At 36.6% G+C, this 20,879-nt stretch overlaps 1 non-coding gene across 1 annotated transcript; it reads right to left on the bottom strand.

Annotated features, from left to right (window-relative positions):
- Positions 1-3,164: 3,164 nt before the first annotated feature.
- On the bottom strand, positions 3,165-3,290 carry LOC150001678 (U6atac minor spliceosomal RNA). The gene has a single exon (XR_016513237.1). It is a non-coding gene; the product is annotated as a U6atac minor spliceosomal RNA (small nuclear RNA).
- Positions 3,291-20,879: the final 17,589 nt, after the last annotated feature.

Below are 20,879 nucleotides of genomic sequence, written 5' to 3'. Positions count from 1 at the left end.
TCATTGCTCTGGCTCATTCTTTTGAAGTTGGTCCTTTGTGTGCTTTCTTTTTCTTTTTGTTTAAGGGTATCCATTACAAAATGTAAATACTATAATGCAAACTGAGGTATATTCCTTTCTGGTGTTGAAATTCAGTTTTCTAAATATGTTCATTTAGTCTTAAGTTTAGTCTTGGTTCATTTAGTCAAGTGTCTGACTTAAACAAGAAGCTTAAAAGTGATTTCCATAAGTGATTTATAGAATTCTTCTCTATGTTTCTTTTAAAATAGATATCTTCCTTAACTCTTTATGATTGATAAATTGTTGTAGTCTTGTACTGAAAAGTTCTTTATATTACAATGTTAACGAAACAAAAATCTCTAGGCTAGAGGTCAAGTTTCTGACTTTTGCTTTTGCATAATCTATTTGTCCCCCCCCCCCCTTTTTTTGACATTATAAACTTGACATGGAAAAGCACTGAAATGATATATTTGGCTAGAGATCAAGCTTTTATTTATTATTTTAAAATTTTTTATTTTTTTTATGGCGAGGGACAGAGAGGGAGCAGAAGAGGGAGAGAAACAGCAATGTGTGAGAAAAAAATTGTCTGGTTGTCTCTTACACACCTCCAGTCAGGGACCTGGACCCTAACTTAGGCATGTTACCTAAACAGGAATCAAACCAGCAACCTTTCAGTTTGTGGGATCTTGCCCACCCACTGAGCCACACCTGTCAGTGAAAGATCAAGATTTTTAAACTTTTGCCTTGGCCAGTGTGGCTCAGTTGGCTGGAGCATTATCCCATAGACTAAAAGGCCATGGGTTCGATTCCCAGTCAGGGTACATACCCAGGTTGTGGTTTGATCCCCAGTCGGGGCTTGTACCCTGGTTGGGGCATGTATCTGAGACAACAAAAAGATATTTCTCTCTCACATCAACATCAACATTTCTATCTGTCTCTGTCTCTCTTTCTCCCTTTCCCTTTCTCTAAAAGCAATAAAAAAAAAAATTGTCCTCAGGTAAGGATAAATAAATAAATAAATAAGATTTTTAAATCTTGTGTTTAAAACACTAGTGATTCTTATGCTACATGACAAGAAAATCAAAGATAACCCATTTTTATCCTCTTGAACAGCAAAAGATAGAATCCTTATACTTACATTTCTAGTAGACTCTCTTTGATCTTTTTGTATTTGTTTATGTATTTGCATTAGTGTGAAAATTAAAACCATACCTTAAAATAAGTTTCTTGGTTAGATAAAGCCCACATGAGATTTAAAAGATAATTTTCAAAGTGGAAAAGTGCTATGCTTCACATTTCTTTGAAGTAGGGTACTTAGCAACCTTCTGAACTCTTCAGCTAAAATTAGCTGTAGGGGATGTGAAATCAGTTCAAAGTTATATGGTAAAGAGAAAAAGAAAAATATCAATGAAGTTCTTTTAGTTCAATTTTATTGTTTAGTGTTTTAAAGGTTCCACCCATTCTCTTGATTAAAGTCCTGGTTCTGCGGGATTTATAGATTTGTCTGAAGCCAGGGCTGGGTCCAAATTCCCAGCAAGCATTTATGTATCTCCAATGTCCTATTCTTTAATATTAAGTGAATATCTACTCTGTTATTTAGACTCCATGGGCATGACTGTTCTATAAAAAATCAAAATAGATGTTAGCCTGTGAAGTATTTTAAGGAATTCTAAAAGCCCCTAGCTAAATTTTTTTTCTACCACATTAAAAAGCTTTTATTGATATCTTAAGTTCCACCAATAAATATTTAATCTAGTACATAATTAGAATATATAGGAGAAACAATATATGAAAAATTTAGCATTTATTTCACCTAATGAAAATAACATTGCTTCATTCTCTTTCAGATATCAAGTAGTTATAAATAGCAAAATTTTGGTATACCAGGGAAGTAGAGTAGCCTTCCTATATCCAAGGGAGAATATGTTCCAAACCATCTTGTGGATACTTGAAACCTTGGGTAGTAGCAAACCCTATATGTAATATTTATTTCCCTATATGTACACACCTATGATAAAGTTTAATTTATAAATTAAGTACAGTAAGAGATTAACAGTAATAACTAATAATAAATTATAATTTTATAGCAATATACTATCAATATAATAAATGTTTTATAAATGTGATATCTCTCAAATATCTTACTGTACTGTACTCACCCTTCTCGTGATGATGTAAAATGAAAAAAATGCCTTCCTTTTCAAGAACTTCCACTTTGACATGTAAAGGAAGTGTTTTCTGGCTTTTATCTGAAACATCCAAATTGTCAACATTACTAATCTGAGCTTTAGGGTCATTATTAAGTAAAATAAGTGTTACTTGAACACAAGAAAAGCAAAACTGTTACAGCTGATTTGATAACCAAGATGGCTACTAATGTCTCCTGACTAAGGGGAGGAAATATATACAGCCTGAATACACTGGAAAAAGGGATGAGTCATGACCTGAATGGGATGAAGCAGAGCAGCATGAGATTTCCTCACACTACCCAGAAGGGCATAAAAATTAAAACTTAGGAATTGTTTATTTCTGGAATCTTCCATTTCATATTTTTAAACCATAGTTGACCATGGGTAATGGAAGCTAGAGAAAGTGAAATCATGAATAAAGGATGACTGCTATAATTTTCAAATGCTTTTCATGAGAACTTAGAAGTTACAGGATGTGTCTTGGGAACCTCAACAAGAACATCTATACTTACATATTTTTCCCAAGTCTTTGTTTGAATATTTGTAAGCTACTGGACTAGAGAATCAAGAATAAGTTTTTAAAATTTGTATAATAATAATTGAGGACAATGTACCCATGAGAATGTGTGTATGATTGGAAGGACAAGGAGGGAAGCCCTCAGCAAATAGAGAAGCAACATGATAAAAATGTTGAATGAAACAAAGGTCACTATAGCAAGGATTTGAAGAAAGGTCATTGAAATGAATCTTGGAACTAAAATACGTACCTTAAAAATTCATTTGTTTGCACACGACAGAATATCAAGTAATGTTTTTTTTTTTTTTTTTTTTTTTTCACTGTGTGGTTGCCTCTCACTCATGCCCCTAACTCGGAACCTGACGTGCAACCTAGTAATGTGCCCTGACTGGGAATCAAACCAGTGACACTTGGCTCGCAGGCCGATGCTCGATCCATTGAGCCACATCAGCCAGGGCTCAAAATAGTGGTTAGATGCCATGAAGTAGGTGGCAATGCCTTAACCGTATGCGTGTTGTTAGGCCCGAGAGTCTCTTCCATCCTTGTCAAGGGTAGTGCTAACCTTCTCTCCTTTCATACAACACGTAATGTTTCAATGTAACTTTCCAAGTGATAGCTATGATTGCTAAAGTCTAACAATGATTGCTTTAATTTGTGTTACAAAATCTTGTTACGTGAAAATCATGAAAAACCCTTTCCAACCACAAACTAATGTTAAAAACATCTCAACAGGATAAATTTGGAGATCTAATTGGCTTTTTTCAATGATTCATGAATTGGGCAGCATACCATCTAGCAATTAGAAGGGTGTTGCCAGGGTTTATACAGAATAAGAGGTTTATATAAGAAGGGTATGGCAGGGGTGTAATTAGCAAAATAAAAAAAGGGATTGTTTTTAGACCAGGACATCTTCCTTTTCGAGAGAAGGTAACAACAAGGGTTTTATCATATTGATTGTCTCTTCTTCTTCTGGAGGATGAAAAGGGCCTATTTGACAGTCTACTTTATTAGTGTTGACCAAAATTTTCCAGACAGGTTGATTAATATTCCATTTCTGCTGAAGGTCAAAACTATAATTAGGTCAGGTATTGAGTTTTGGTTCATTATCATGGGCTTTAGCACAAGTGATAACATTTGGGCCTGTGGTTTTTTGTTTTTTTTTTTTAATATTGGGCATTTAAAATTAGTTCAAAATAAATATGATTTTTAAAACAATTTTAAAATAAAATTTATTGGGGTAATGTTGATTAATAACATTATATAAGTTTCAGGTGTATCATTGTATAATACAATATGTATATACTCCAGTGTGTGCTCACCACCCAAAGTCTAGTCTCCTCCTGTCACCATATATTTGACCCCTTTACTTTCTCCATCCTCACATGGTTACTTCCCCTCCAGTAGCCACAATTCAATTGTTTGTATCTATGAGTTTCTTTTTTTCTTTTTTTTTTTTTTGCAGATTTTTTTTTTTTGGTTTTTTAATTACAGTTGTCCCATTTTTGCCCCATTGCTCTCCCCCACCCAGCCCACCCCCTCTCCCACAATCATATCCCTCCCCATTGTCCGTGTCCATGAGTCATTTATACACGTTCTTTGACTAAACCCTTCCCTTACTTATCCCCCTTCTCTCCCTCTCCCCTCCCCCCTATTGACTGCTATTCTGCTCTTTGTTCTATTTAGTTCTTTTGTTTGCGTTGTTCTTTAGTTTCCTGTATTAGGTGATATCATATGGTATTTTTCTTTCTTTGCCTGGCTTATTTCACTAAGCATAATTTTCTCTAGTTCCATCCATGTTGTTGCAAATGGCAGGAGTTCCTTCTTTCTTTCTGCTACATAGTATTCCATTGTGTAAATGTACCACAGCTTTTTGATCCACTCATCTACAGATGGGCACTTAGGTTGTTTCCAGCACTTAGCTATTGTAAATAGTGCTGCAATGAACAGAGGGGTGCATAAGTTCTTTTGAATTGGTGTTTCAGGATTCTTCGGGTATAATCCTAGTAGTGGAGTCGCTGGTTCAAAAGGCAGTTCCATTTTTAATTTTTTGAGGTAATTCCATACTATTCTCCATAGTGGCTGCACCAGTCTGCATTCCCACCAACAGTGCAGTAGGGTTCCTGTTTCTCCACATCCTCGCCAGCACTTGTTGTTTGTTGATTTGTTGATGATGGCCATTCTGACAGGTGTAAGGTGGTATCTCATTGTGGTTTTTATTTGCATCTCCTGATGGCTAATGATGTTGAGCATTTTTTCATGTGTTTATGGACCTTCTGTATGTCCTCTTTGGAGAAGTGTTTGTTCAGGTCCTTTGCCCATTTTTTAATTGGGTTGTTTGTTTTCTTGATGTTGAGTCCTATAAGCTCTTTATATATTTTGGAAATCAGTCCCCTATCTGTGATGTCATTGGCAAATATGTTTTCCCATACGGTTGGTTTCCTTTGCATCTTGCTGATGTTTTCTTTTGCTGAGCAGAAACTCTTTATTTTGATGTAATGCCATTTGTTTATTTTTTTCCTTTATTCCTCTTGCTTTAGGAGATGTATTCCTGAAGAAATTGTTACGTGAGATATCTGAAATTTTCTTGCCATGTTTTCCTCTAGGACTTTTATGGTGTCATGGCTTACATTTAAGTCTTTGATCCATCTTGAGTTTATTCTTGTGTGTGGTGTTAGTTGGTGGTCTAGTTTCATTTTTTTGCAAGTCCCTATCCAGTTCTCTCAGCACCATTTGTTAAAGAGGCTCTTCTCACTTCATTTTATGTTCCTTCCTTCTTTATCAAATATTAGCTGACGATAGAGGCCTGGGTTTATTTCTGGACTCTCTATTCTGTTCCACTGATCTATATGTCTGTTTTTATGCCAGTACCAGACTGTTTTGATCACAGTGGCTTTGTAGTATTGTTTGATGTCTGGTATTGTGATTGCTTCTGCTGTGTTCTTCTGTCTCAAGATTGCTTTTGCTATTCAGGATCTTTTTTGGTTCCATATGAATTTATGGAGTATTTGTTCTAAGTCTGTGAAATACGTCATTGGTATTTTAATAAGGATTGCCTTGAATCTGTCAATTGCTTTGGGTAGTATGGGCATTTTGATGATATTGATTCTTCCTATCCAAGAACATGGCATTTGCTTCCATTTATTTGTATCTTCCTTAATTTCTTTCTTCAATGTTATGTAATTTTCAGAGTATAGGTCTTTTATCTCTTTGGTTAAGTTTACTCCTAGGTACTTTATTTTTCTTGTTGCTATAGTAAATGGTATTTTCTTTTTTGTCTCTGTCTCTGCTATTTTATTGTTGGTGTACAGAAATGCCTTAGATTTCTGTATATTTATTTTGTACCCTACTATTTTGCCAAATTCACTTATTATATCAAGTAGTCTTTTAGTGGAGTTTATAGGATTTTCTATGTATGCTATCATGTCATCTGTATATAATGATAGTTTTACTTTTTCTTTTCCAATTTGGATGCCTTTTATTTCTTTGTCTTGTCTGATTGCTGTGGCTAGGACTTCCAACACTATGTTGAATAGGAGTGGAGAGAGTGGACAACCTTGTCTAGTTCCTGAATTCAGAAGGAATGTTTTTAGTTTTTGTCCATTGAGTATGATGTTGGCTTCAGGCTTCTCATATATAGCTTTGATTATGTTAAGGTATGCTCCCCCTATTCCCATTTTGCTTAGTGTTTTCATCAAAAATGGGTGTTGTCCTTTATCAAATGCTTTTTCTGCATCTATTGACATGATCATGTGATTTTTGTCTTTCATTTTGTTTAGGTGATGTATTATATTTATTGATTTGTGAATATTAAACCATCCTTGCATCCCTGGGATGAATCCCACTTGATTGTGATGTATGATATTTTTGATGTATTGCTGGATCCTGTTTGCCAATATTTTATTGAGGATTTTGGCATCTATGTTCATCAGTGATATTGGCCTGTAGTTTTCTTTCTTTGTTGTGTCTTGACCTGGTTTGGGAATTAGGATAATACTGGCTTCATAGAAAGAGTTTGGGATTTTCCCCTTTTCTTGGATTTTTTGGAACAGTTTGAGGAGGATAGGAGTTAGTTCTTCCCTAAATGTTTTGTAGAATTCGCCTGTGAAGCCATCCGGTCCAGGGCTTTTGTGTGCAGGGAGATTTTGGATTACTGTTTCAATTTTCTTCTTTGTTATTGGTCTGTTGAGACTTTCCACTTCTTCTTGATTCAGTTTTGGAAGGTTGTATGTTTCTAGAAATTTGTTCATTTCTTCTAGATTGTCAAATTTCTTGCCATACAGTTGTCTTTAGCAATTTCTAACTATCATTTTTATTTCTGTGGTATCAGTCATGATTTCTCCTCTTTCATTTCTGATTTTGTTTATTTGGGTATTCTCTCTTTTTTTCTTGATTAGACTGGCTAAAGGCTTGTCGATTTTGTTTATTTATTTGAAGAACCTGCTCCTAGTTTTGTTGATCTTTTGGATTGTTTGTTTAGTCTCTGTGTCATTTAGTTCTGCTCTGATCTTGATGATTTCCTTCCTTCTTCTTGCTCTAGGCTTTATTTGCTCTATGAGTTTCTTTTGTTCATTTGTTGCACTTTCATTTTATATCCCATGAGAGTGAAAAAAATTTATTCTCATCTTTTTTAGCCTGACTTATTTTTAGTATGATACCTTCTATGTTGCAAATAGCAATATTTCATCTTTATTTTTTTTAGCAAAAGAAACCATCAGCAAAACAAAAACCCAACAAGTGGATGGAAGAAGATATTTCCAAACAATACCAGCAATAAGGGTCTAATATTCAAAATAAATAAAGAACTCATACAATTAAAAATCAACAAAAATAATCTGATTAAAAAATGGTCAGAGAACTTGAACAGACACATTCCCAAGGAAGGCATACAGATGGTCAACAGATATATGTGAAGATGTTTAACTTCACTAGTTATAAAGGATTTGCAAATCAAAACCACAATGAGATGCCACCTCACACTTGTTAGAATGGCTATTGCCAATGAAAGAAGAAATAAGAAGCATTAAAATAAATATGGAGAAGAGAGAACAACTTATAAACTGCTGGTGGGAAAGTAAATTGGTATAACTGTTACAGAGCGGGGTCCCCCCAAATTCCCCACAGCCCATGGTTGTGGGATAGGGGATGGGACTCCATGGAGTACAGTCATTTTCCTAAAATATATTGAGTTTCTTAATATAAAAATAGCTATGACCATTCCACACACCAAGGAGATGGGAGGGGCTTTGACCATAGAATGGTGACAAAAAGCTTACAGGGCCTGTGAAAAATTCTACAGGTGGCCAAGAATGGTCACCATACCTACTGCATCACAGGCTGCAGTCAGGCATTTAAAAATAAGGCAGCAGCCATTAACCGGGAGAACTCCATGTGGTTTGTAAGGAGGTAAAGGGAGAGCCACGTGGGTTGAGAAAGAACCACGTGGTTCTGAATTAAAAGCTTAAAAACACCACAACACAAACAAAACCTCCCTAATCAGGCACAAATAATTGAAAGTTGCTGGTAAAGCTGAACTGTGGGGAATACAAAGCCACAGAATTCTATTTTCCTAGAGGGAAATGGTACCTCTGACTTTTCTATTCAGAAACTAGCCTGGTTTGGCAGAGGAAAACAGAACTATGTGTTTGTAGGTGTTTTAAAATAAATAAGACTTAATGACAAAAATCCACCATTAACCTAAACCTGTATAACCTTTACATAAACAATTTCTTTCCTTTTCACCAAACTCTGGCAATGGGATTTATGCTTTTGGTAGCAGGCAATCAAGCCCATCAACTGAATAGCTCATGGGTTCTGTTTCATAGCTTCTATGGAAAACAATATGGAAGTTCTTTTTAAAAAATTGAGTATAGTTAGTTACCTTGAGACCTAGCAATCCCTCTTCTGGATGTCTGCCCCCAAATTTGATGACACTTATTTATAAAGGTATATATACCCCTATGGTCATTACAATCAGGACATGGAAATAGCCTGTGTCCTTCAACCAATGATTGGATAAAGAAAATGTGATGCATATATGCAATGAAATACTACTCAGTCACTTTTCAAATTGCCTAAAGTCTAACTCAGCTTCCATGTATTATAAAGATGTCTGTATTTTACTGAATGTTACTGAAACATAAGGTTATCTATGTAGGTTACTAAATCATTAACTCAATTTCACTACAGAATTTTTGCTGTGTTTTTATTTAACTAGTGTGTAAAAAAATGTGTTAGAAGGTTTTTTATGTCTTAATTTTTTATCGTTTCATTCAAGAACATTTACTGACCTTTCATATAGGTTAAAAATAAGAAAGGTTTTAATCTCAAGGAATAAAATGTAAAGTATGATTTTTTTTTGTCTCCAAGAAGTTTTCAGTTCAATAGAGATGAATAAGTAATCACAAGGTGGTATATAATTTATGTTTTTCTTTTCATTTGCCAAATATCTGAGTTAAAAGATACCAACTCTTGATTAATAAATTAATGATAACATGATAATAATAAAAAGGCATGGCTTATCCTAGCAAATCCTAGTTTTATAAATGAGAATTTAAAGCACATAATTAGAGATTGTGGTTTTGTTTTTTTTTTTTACACCAGGAGAATTGATTTGATTTTCTAAGTGTCCAAAAAAACATGAACTGTATCTTCTATAAGACAAAGAGACATTGCAAAATTTAGGTCTTGGTTTTTGTCTTTCAACATTTCAATTAAAACTTAAATGATTAGGAAATGCATCTTATATCCAATACTATGCATTATAATAAGGCAATTTATAGTTCTTGTTTTGTGGTTCTCAATGTGGATGATTCTGCCCTACAGGGGCATCTGGCAATGCTTGCAGACATTTTTGATTGTTACGCTGAGAAGAATATTACAGACATTAGTGAGTAGACCAGGGATAATGGGATAAACATACTACAATGCACAGGATATCCCTAAACAACAAAGAATTGTCTGTCACAAATTATCAACAGTACTGATGTTAAGAAACCTTATTCTAATTAAACTTATTTTGTACTAAAATTTATTATTTATCAATGTCATTATAAAATTTGCCTTGAAAATGTATGGAAATTTTGTGGACGCCAAGAAGGAAGCGAATTAGGTGTGAATCCTGAGAAGGGATTTATCTGCTGAGATAGACATTGATTGCATGGTCAACCAAGGGTCCAAATTTTATAAAGAATTAGAGCCTAGCAGCCATGTGCTGACAGGTGCTTCTCATGTACTCTGTACACCAGGAAGAACCTCAGATTGAACTCTAGGATTCCCAGCTTCCCACAACTATGCCCTGCTTATAATACCTCATCTGAGTCAAAAACTGCAGGTAAAGCAATGAACTGAGACCTGCCTAATACAATCAGACCTGCAAAATTTGGAAACCTCATTTGCAAAAAGTTGAGATCTTGGGAAGAAACTTCTCTATAAAAAATGGCCTCCTCTTTTTATCTATGTGGAACACAATTTTGGTTGCTACCTGAGTCTGTGTCTCCTTGGCAGCAACATCTTTTGCTCAAATAAATGTCTTTTTATTCTTTTTAAGTCTAAATTAATTTTCACTTACAAAATAAAATGATTATGTACAAAACAAAACATTTTCTCTGTGGTAAAAATATATTCTATTTATGTTAATAAAATACCCCAAAGAGAAAATTCCTCATGAGGCATTTTCTACAAACAGTTGACTGAGAGAGCGAAAACTTAGGTTTGTTTGACAGGTGGTTTTGTAAAAGCGAAGAGCTGCAGCACTATAGCCTCCTTCTGGAACATCCCCTAAAGGTGAATGTAAGATATGGTATGTGAAGAAACAGTTGTAACCAATAAGGGTTACAAGGACTATCAAGGAAATTGTAAGACCAAACCCACATGGATTTATAACTTAGAATCTGCTGACCATCTTGATCCAACATGATGACTAATGTCTCCTTATGGTAATACCTAGCCTTATTATATGCTGGTAATATGGTACTTTAAACTCTATGGTGGATTGAATTATTTCTTCCATGAAACCATGAACCCACAGTAGATTATAGACCTTCAAGTCCTTAACCCCTGGAATACCTGCATCAAAGGTAAATTCTTCCAGTGGGCAGAATTTTGAGGAATATGTATGATTAATTTTGCTAGAAAGGAGAAACAGCCAAATATAAGAATCTATAATGATTCGTGAGCTGTGGCTAACGGTTTGGCTATATGATAAAAATCTTGGGAAAAAAGATGATTCAAAATTGGTGAGAAGGATATCTGGGGAAGAGGTAGAAAGAATTTAATGAGTGGGCAAAGAATATGAAGATATTTATGAATTGCCACTGTAGAAGAGGAAAAATTTACCTTTCTCATTTCTTTGGCTGCTCTACTAATAGAATTAACATGAGACAAATTGACAGGAGAAAATTTTAATTTAATTTTGTACATAGGGCGCTTCACAAAATATTAGGTTTACATGCCATCCTTTGCTAATGAGAAGGGAGAATGGGGACTTCAAAAGGTAGGAAACAATTCACAGGAAGATGAAAAGAGCAAATATTTAGGAAACAAGTATTTTCCATGCAGAGACAAATAAAAACAGAGAAGAATGTGAACAAGCAAGCCTCACTAAGTTTCCCCCACTTGACTGCATCTGGATAACTAGCTTATATTCCCTGTACTTACTTTTGGTGATGGCTTTCTTTTTGGAATATTCTTTTGGGGGCAGTTAAGGGGGAGGTAAATAAATTCTTTCTGAGTTTTCTGCTTTAAAAAAAATCATTTATTTTCTCTATAATGAAGACTTGGGGTGGGGAGGGGGAGATGGGGGCATCTGTAATAATGTCAACAATAAAAATAATTAAAAAAAAACAGACTATTTTCCCAGACACTGAAAAAATGCTAGACTTCTCTTTGATTCATTTCTCATTATTCCACTTAATCACTGAGTGACAAAGTTTTAAACTTTCTTACCACCCTCCACTCACTTTTTATAAAAATTATTATTACTGCTACTTCTAATACATTGAAACTCTATAATTTGACATTCACTTTACTTTAGTGACATTCTAGCAGAAGTTTCATCTCTTTTAACATCAGTTGACTATACACCACAGCCAGATCAATCTTCTCAAAACATAGCCTAGATAAGCTGCTGCCCTGTTCTAAAACCTTCCACAGGAAAACATGAATTCCATGTTAAACAAACAGCGGCTGGTGTTCAAGTCCCTTAAAAGTTTACTAGTCTTCCTGACAAGTCTTCCTTTTCAGAATACTATCAATTTTCTCATTCATATAAACATTAAGAAAGATTTTGCTGTTCTCTCACTTTAAAGTATACAATTCAGTGGTTTTTGGTATATTCAACTATATTTTTGAAAAATTATTTCATAAGTAGATAAACTTAAAAACTATGAACAGAGATAGAAAGATTTGCATCCTAAAATGCTGCAAATTTAATAACTTTTACCAGAAAATAGGTTGAAATTTAAATAACTTAATTATAATTTTTTAAATGGCAAAAGTTATTTCTCCAATCCCTTAAAATATATGTGGGGTAGTGCTGGACATGGCTCTTCCAACCCCCATAATGGTAGGCTGGCTGGAGGGTCCCTGCCAGAAGTAATGTGTATTGCTTTTAAAATAAATTGTAATTTCCCCCTTATCTCGTTTTGGGAGCGGCTTCTTGTCCTGTGACTGCTTCTTGACCTTTTCTCTCTGCATGTACACACTGAGGTAATGTAGTTGAGTCATATGCAAGACATGTGCCCATTATCTGTGACTTCTTAAAGCAAATCTCAGACTCAGGGAGATGCGCTCCTGCTTCAGGGATCTGCCACTATTGATGCTCTCTGTAATATGAGTAATAATGGCCATGTCTGCTCCATCCAGTCCTCCTTGTGGTTTTTTTCGACTTATCTCAATGAGTAGTGAAGATCCCTGGGCTTGACCTCCTGTGTTGCAATTGCCAGAGTCATGAGCAGGATTTGGATAACCCCCAAATTTCCCAAGTTGAGTAGACTTTGGGCAACATTATACCAAGTGGGGGGATACCGGGAGGAATCCCGGGTTGCCAGCAAACTCTAATGTGGTATGAGGTGACAAACCTTCTTGGTACATGGGGACCGCCACAAGATTTGGGGGATGCCCTTGAAACCCCCGCTGGTCTGCTACAAGTCTTACAGCATGTGGGAGAGTGGTGCGTCCTAAAGAAAAGGAAAGACCTCGGCCCACGTTCCTACCCTGTGGGATGGCTAGTGTTGCCAGCGCTGCAAAAGGTAACTGAGAGACAGATAGAGGCAGAGGCACGCACTGTGCGCTTAGAAGAGGAACTGAAACTAGGAAGGACAAGCGTCTCTTAATGACTGACAATGAGGATGCCCTAGGAAGACAATTACACCAGTGAGTAAGTAATTACAGGACCTATCGTGCCGTGCCGCTTTGCCAGGGTAGAGGTTCGATAACTATTAACCACCCATATATGGGCGATTGTAGCAAAGTCTGGCCTGAATCCTAATAAGTGGGGTCCTACTGCTGAAAGTGAAAGTGACTCAGACAAAGAGATTATAATAGTTGAGGGTGTGGAGACCATAGAGGTAGAAGAAGGGAAATTTATGGCTCATTGGATTATGACTCAGAAGCTTAAGACCCAACAACCAGGGGTGTCGCAGGGCGTTGCAGCACCACCTCCCCGTCAGACCTTGCACACCACGGTGCACCCCTACACCGCTGCGGAGCTAGTAGAGCTGGCTTCTAAGTTCAGATAGAAAGGGTCCAAATCCATGGCGGGGTGATTGTTGAGGCTGTGGGATATAGGGGCTGGTGGCATTTTGCTTACTGGGAATGAATTAGAACGTATTTCTTCTGTTACCACACATCCCTCTTTGAGACAAAGAATTCAAGGGGCTGGAGTCCAAGCCCGTCACACAACTACCCACATTTTGTGGCTAATGGCTGGCTGTAGGGTGGTGTGTCATAATGAGGGGGCTCTACTCTCCTCTAACCCATGCTGGGCCAGTTTACTAGAATTCTAGCAGTTCATCCAGGAGCTAAGCATGTGACACTGTCCAATGGGCCAGATAGGGAAAGATTTACCACAGAATAAGGGACCGAGTTTACATCCCTGGTTTACTTCAGCACCCTGATACCTATGTTGTCCACCAAGAGGGACGATTTTGTATAAGAAGTGGCACAGACAGTTGCCGACCTAGGGGAAGTAGAGCTACTGAGACAAAAGGAATAAAACAGGTAGAAAAGAAGGACAAGGGAGAAAAAAAGGGAGAGAATTGAACTGTGAAACATAAGCAGAAAGGTCCATGTAAGCCACAAACAAATATGGGATGATCTGGAAAAGCCTGGAACAGATACAGATAAGATGGACAAAAAGCCTAACTGCATTGTAAGTCTGGAACAGCAACTGAAACCTGAGCAACAGTTCCAGCCTATAATGACATCTACTGTCCAAACATTGGAATGGACACTGTCAATTGAAATGGTCCCACTGGTGCCCCCAGAGCCTATGGCCTGCTTGGCTGACTTCATAGCTGCCCTGCTTGTGGACTTGCTTCCCACCCATCTGGAGGAAGATCCATGGCATGGGGTCTTTGCCTAGGTGGATGGCCAGGGAACCAGTGGGGACAAGAGGCCACATGTAGAAGTTGTTACTTATTGGTATCCAAAGAATGTAGAATGTTGGCTTTAGTTGATACTGGTGCAGAATATTCTCTTATTTATGGTAACACAGAGAGATTTAGGGGGCTCATAACTGCCATCAATGGCTATGGAGGACAGTCCATTTGGATATAAGCTATAATACTGACTCTTGGAATAGGGTGTTTACCACCATGCCCTTATAGAGTATGTTTCCCCTCTCCCTGGTATATCCTAAGAATTGACATTCTAGCTGTCATGTACCTATAGACCATCATGGAGGATTTTACCTCCAAATATGGGTTGTGAAGACCATTTTGAGGGGACATGCCAGACACCCTCCTGTGTCACTTCCCACTCCCTATAGAATAATGGCCACCAAATAATGTCACCTTCCAGGTGGCCATAAGGAGATTGGGGAGACCATAGAAGAAATGGCTGAGGTGAACATCATCAGACTGGCCCACAACCCCTACAACTTATACGACTCAACACCAAGAAGACATACAACCCAAATAAAAATGGGCAAAGGACCTGAACAAACACTTCTCCAAAGCAGACATACAGAGGGTCCATAGGCATATGAAAGAATGCTCAACATCACTAACCATCAGAGATATGCAAATGAAAAATCACAGTGAGATACCACTTTATACCAGTCAGAATGGCCATCATCAACAAATCAAAAAACAACAAGTGCTGGCAAGGATGTGGAGAAATGGGAACCCTAGTGCACTGCTGGTGGGAATGCAGACCGGTGCAGCCACTATGGAAAACAATATGGAATGTCCTCAAAAAACTAAAAATGGAACTGCCTTTTGATCCAGCAATTCTATTGCTAGGATTATACCCAAAGAATCTTGAAACACGAATTCAAAAAAAAAAAAAACAAAAAACCCTATACATCCCTATGTTCATAGCAGAGCTATTTACAATAGCCAAGTGCTGGGAACAGCCTAAATGCCCATCTGTAGATGAGTAGATCAAAAAACTGTGGTACATTTACACAATGGAATACTATGCAGCAGAAAAAAAGAAGGAATGCCTACCATTTGCAACAACATGAATGGAACTAGAGAGAATGATGCTTAGTGAAATAAGCCAGGCAACAAAAAACAAATACTGTATATCACCTAATATAGGAAATTAATGAACAACGCAAACAAAAGAGCAAAATTGAACCAGAAGGATGTAAACAAGGATCAGACTAACAGTTACCAGAAGGGAGGGGGAAGGGGGGAAGGGGGAGGAGAGAGGGAGAGAAGGAGGGGAAGTAAGGGAAGGGTCTAGTCAAGGAACTAGTATAAATGACCCATGGACATGGACAACAGGGTGGGGATTGACTGTGGGAGAATGGTGGGCTGGGTGGGTGGGAAAGCAATGGGGGAAAAAGTGGGATAGTTGTAATAGAAAAACAATAAATAAATAAATAAAAATCCACTAGAATATTGTAGAATAGTTTATGCTTTCATTGAGGATGCAGGTGTACAGCCTCAGCTTCCAGCACTTTTATCTCCCTCATTGCCACCTGCCTGGTTATCCTTACCTCTGCCTCTATCTGGCACTAGGCTGCCTGTTCCATAGCCAGCAGGTCATGCTTACTCCCAAGAAGCTCTCTTTGGAGCTCCCTCCTACAGAGAAAGCCTTTAACAGAAGGAGAACTCTTCTTGTGTTGCTTAACGTCCAAAGTTTTGACTCGCCACATTCTGATTTTGTTTACTACTCAGGATCCATTGGTAGTTTTTGTACTTTGTCCAGGGTATCAACTAGACGTGGTTAGGTAGGGGCTTACATACCTGTACTGAAAACTAAACTCTGTCCTATCATAATATCCAAATACATACTGAGCCATTGGGTAGTTTCGCTAGGTTGCTGTTTAGAAGGTTCACTTTCCTGTGTCATTTTCCCTATTGAGGTGTATAATTTTAAATAAACCAGAGGTCTAGGCATATCTGGTAGCAGCATTCTTCAGCTTTCTTTCAGGAGATATACTCAGGGCCCTCTAGTCCCAGATCACTGTGTCATGCATTGAGATGAACTAATTTCTTCTCTCTCCAATAAGGTACTTTAATTCTCTGTTATAGAAGGAATGGACTTCACATATATCTCTACTGGTTTCTGACTGATAGCTCAGTAGACTCATAATTCAAGCTGATATTGTAGTTTTGTGTTTATTTATGGAGATATTTACCTTTTTTAGATCTTGCTGTATATGTCTGGCTTATTCATTTTATATTTTATATCACTGATTTATACTTGGAGCAAAGTGGGCTCATTAAAGCCTGAACTTGCAAAGCTATCTTGACAAGAAATTTCAAACTATATCTTATCACAATATCCCATATCAGGTCTAACATAGCACTTAAAAAAATAAACCATATTTATCAAAGTATCAGTAAAAAGCTTCAACATGAATTTTAAATTTACTCCTAAAAAGAAAGAAGCAAAAAATAAATAGAAAGAAATCATTAGAAATGGTTCTGGTTTTTTTTTTTGTTTGTTTGTTTGTTTTAGTGTTTTTTTTTTCTTTTTTGTCGTTGTTGTTAGATTCACAGAAGTATAGGTCTGCACTCCATAAGAGCAACACAAATGTTTTTTCAGTTTGCATAGTTTTTAGTCAGAAAACTTTGTAAAGTGAAATACACCATCATTTCCATAGATTCTGACATTTTTCTTCATGGGCACCAAGAAAAAAACAAGAAAAGCTCCTTTAATTTGTTAGGGCCTAGCTGAAAGGCCTAGCTGTCACTTTCAAAGAAAATTAATATCTCTGAATCAGCAATCCAGTGTGCTTTTTAGTCATCCCTTATATGCACTGATTCTTGCTCTTTTCAGATTTATCTGGATAATCTGACCTTCCTTAAACTATAAAATTTACTGGATTCTAGTGTTGTAATTGACTCCTACTTTCCCCCTTTCATTTGGCTTTTATTCCTTGTAGTGTTTCCTTGATTTTAGGAGTTGCTGATTCAAAGGTTTAACAAACTCTGTCAGTTCCCAAATCTCTTTCTGTGGTGCCTCCCTTGTTACTTCATCCCTTTTTACCTTTCATCTTTTATTTCTTTATTCTCCAGCCCTTTGAAATCTCAAAGGATTGTGTTTATCCCCTGGTCTATAAGCCTGGCAAGCACAGAGATAAAGTTTTAATTGTTCAGTACTGTATCACTATCACTTAGCACAGTATCTGGTATATAGAAAGCACTCTGATATTTCTTTTTATTTTTCTTTAAAACTTTATTTATTTATTCTTCTTTTATTATTTGGTTTTTAAATTACAGTTGTCCCATTTTTCCCCCATTGCTCCTCCAAACCCAGCCCACCCATTCTCCCGCAATCATATTCCTCCCCATTGTCCATGTCCATGAGTCATCCATACATGTTCCTTGACTAGACCCTTTCCTTACTTATTCCCCTGCTCTCCCTCCCCGCTCCCCCCCCCCCCATTGACTACTATTCTACCCTTTGTCCTATTTAGTTCGTTTGTTTGTGTTGTTCTTTAGTTTCCTGTATTAGGTGATATCATGATATTTTGCTTTCTTTGCCTGGCTTATTTCACTAAGCATAATTCTCTCTAGTTCCATCCATTTTGTCGCAAATGGCAGGAGTTCCTTCTTTCTTTCTGCTACATAGTATTCCATTGTGTAAATGTACCACAGCTTTTTGATCCACTCATCTACAGATTGGCATTTAGGTTTTTTCCAGTACTTATCTATTGTAAACAGGGCTGCTATGAACATAGGGGTGCATAAGTTTTTCTGAATTAGGGTTTTAGGATTCTTCGGGTATAATCCTAGTAGTGGAATTGCTGGTTCAAAAGGCAGTTCCATTTTTAGTTTTTTGAGGTAATTCCATACTGTTTTCCATAGTGGCTGCACTAGTCTGCATTCCCACCAAGACTGCAGTAGGGTTCCCGTTTCTCCACATCCTTGCCAGCATTTATTATTTGTTGATTTGTTGATGATGGCCATTCTGACAGGTGTAAAGTGGTATCTCATTGTGGTTTTTATTTGCATTTCTCTGATGGCCAATGATGTTGAGCATTTTTTTATGTGTCTATGGACCTTCTGTATGTCCTCTTTGGAGAAGTGTTTGTGCAGATCCTTTGCCCATTTTTTAATTGGGTTGTCTGTTTTCTTGATGTTGAGTCATATAAGCTCTTTATATATTTTGGAGATCAGTCCCCTGTCTTTAATATCATTGGCAAATATTCTTTCCCATATGGTTGGTTTTCTTTTCATCTTTCTGGTGTTTTCTTTTGCTGAGGAGAAACTCTTTATTTTGATGTAATCCCATTTGTTTATTTTTCCCTTTATTTCTCTTGCTTTAGGAGATGTATCTGTGAAAACATTGTTCTGTGGGATATCTTAAATTTTCCTGCCTATGTTTTCCTCTAGGAATTTTATGATGTCACAGCTTACATTTAAGTCTTTGATCCATCTTGAGTTTATTCTGGTGTGTGGTGTAAGTTGGTGGTCTAGTTTCATTTTTTTGCAAGTCCCTATCCAGTTCTCCCATCACCATTTGTTAAAGAGGCTCTTCTCACTCCATTTTATGTTCCTTCCTTCTTTATCAAATATTAGTTGACTGTATAGTCCTGGATTTATTTCTGGACTCTCTATTCTGTTCCACTGATCTATATGTCTGTTCTTATGCCAGTACCAGACTGTTTTGATCACAGTGGCTTTGTAGTATTGTTTGATGTCTGGTATTGTGATTCCTCCTGCTGTGTTCTTCTGTCTCAAGATTGCTTTTGCTATTCGCGGTCTTTTTTGGTTCCATATGAATTTTTGGAGTATTTGTTCTAGGTCTGTGAAATACGTCATTGGTATTTTAATAGGGATTGCCTTGAATCTGTCAATTGCTTTGGGTAGTATGGGCATTTTGATGATATTGATTCTTCCCATCCAAGAACATGGTATGTGCTTCCATTTATTTGTATCTTCCTTAATTTCTTTCTTCAATGTTATGTAATTTTCAGAGTATAGGTCTTTTATCTCTTTGGTTAAGTTTACTCCTAGGTACTTTATTTTTCTTGTTGCTATAGTAAATGGTATTTTCTTTTTTGTCTCTGTCTCTGCTATTTTATTGTTGGTGTACAGAAATGCCTTAGATTTCTGTATATTTATTTTGTACCCTACTATTTTGCCAAATTCACTTATTATATCGAGTAGTCTTTTAGTGGAGTTTATAGGGTTTTCTATGTATACTATCATGTCATCTGTATATAATGATAGTTTTACTTTTTCTTTCCCAATTTGAATGCCTTTTATTTCTTTGTCTTGTCTGATTGCTGTAGCTAGGACTTCCAACACTTTGTTGAATAGGAGTGGAGAGAATGGGCAGCCTTGTCTAGTTCCTGAATTCAGGGGGAATGCTTTCAGTTTTTGTTCATTGAGTATGATGTTGGCTTCAGATTTTTCATATGTAGCCTTAATTATGTTAAGGTATACTCCCTCTATTCCCATTTTGCTGAGTTTTTTCATCATAAATGGGTGTTGTACTTTATCAAATGCTTTTTCTGCATCTATTGATATGATCATGTGATTTTTGTCTTTCATTTTGTTTAGGTGATGTATTATATTTATTGATTTGTGAATATTTAACCATCCTTGCATCCCTGGGATGAATTCCAATTGATCGTGGTGTATGATATTTTTGATGCATCACTGGATCCTGTTTGCCAATATTTTGTTGAGGATTTTAGCATCTATGTTCAACAGTGATATTGGCCTGTAGTTTTCTTTCTTTGTTGTGTCTTGACCTGGTTTGGGAATTAGGGTAATACTGGCTTCATAGAAAGAGTTTGGGAATTTTTCCTCTTGGATTTTTTGGAATAGTTTGAGGAGGGTAGGAGTTAGTTCTTCCTTAAATGTTTTGTAAATTTTGCCTGTGAAGCTATCCAGCCCAGGGCTTTTGTGTGCCGGGAGATATTGATTACTGTTTCAATTTCCTTCTTTGTTATTGGTCTGTTGAGACTTTCTACTTCTTCTTGATTCAGTTTGGAAGGTTATATGTTTCTAGAAATTTGTCGATTTCTTCTAGGTTGTCAAATTTCTTGCCATACAGTTGTTTGTAGTAATTTCTCACAATCGTTTGTATTTCTGTGGTATCAGTCGTGATTTCTCCTTTTTCATTTCTGATTTTCTTTAATTGGGTCTTCTCTCTTTTTTTCTTGATGAGCCTGGCTAAAGGCTTGTCGATTTTGTTTATTTATTTGAAGAACCTGCTCCTAGTTTTGTTGATCTTTTGAATTGTTTGTTTGGTCTCTGTGTCATTTAGTTCTGCTCTGATCTTGATTTCCTTTCTTCCTCTTGCCCTAGGCTTTTTGTCGTTGTTGTTGTTGTTCTAGTTCTTGTAGTTTTAGGGTTAGATTTTTTATTTGAGATTCTTCTATCTTTTCCAGATATGCCTGTATTGCTATGAACTTCCCTCTTAGGACTGCTTTTGCTGTGTCCCATAGGTTTTGGGCTGTTGTGCATTTATTATCATTAGTTTTGAGATATTTATTGATTTCTTTTTGATGTCATTATTAACCCATTCATTATTTAATAGCA

This window comes from Furipterus horrens, unplaced genomic scaffold (genome assembly GCF_987537825.1).
Source record: "Furipterus horrens unplaced genomic scaffold, mFurHor1.1.pri manual_scaffold_9, whole genome shotgun sequence".
Lineage (NCBI taxonomy): Eukaryota > Metazoa > Chordata > Mammalia > Chiroptera > Furipteridae > Furipterus > Furipterus horrens.
This window is presented reverse-complemented; position numbering and strand designations above follow the sequence as displayed.